The sequence below is a fragment of the Nannospalax galili genome, unplaced genomic scaffold (assembly GCF_000622305.1).
Source record: "Nannospalax galili isolate Female #2095 unplaced genomic scaffold, S.galili_v1.0 scaffold1171, whole genome shotgun sequence".
Lineage (NCBI taxonomy): Eukaryota > Metazoa > Chordata > Mammalia > Rodentia > Spalacidae > Nannospalax > Nannospalax galili.
The window spans coordinates 203,341-203,824 of NW_008328881.1; positions in this window are offsets into that span (position 1 = coordinate 203,341).

A 484-nucleotide genomic window follows, 5' to 3' on the forward strand; every position below is an offset into this window, starting at 1 on the left:
CAAGTTAAGTAAGGCAGCTTAGAGCGGGATGTGATTAGACTACAGGAGAAATGTAGGTATATGTACTGAGTACAGAGCAGAAGCCAATATCAACTCTACTACCAGAAAGTTCTAAAACATAGTTAAATGTATTTGAGGAGTAAGACTGCATGTGAATGATGGAGGAAGTAGTGCGTTCATGGCACCTTCCCATTTCTAACTTGACTGCCCATTTCTCATGTTAATATCTATGTTTGTTGCCATAAGGATTGCCCAAGACTCTTGATTATAGCCTTAAATGAGTATAATTGTCGTTATAGAGATCAAAAAAAAAATTCCGGCTTTTAGCTGGGCATGGTGGCACATGCCTGTGTTACCAGCACTTGGGAGGTAAAAATAGAAGGATCAGGAGTTCAAAGCCAGCCTGGGCTACATATGGAGTTTGAGACTAGTCTAAGCTACAGGAGACTGTTTCAAAAAACTTAAAAAAAAAAAAAAAAAAGTT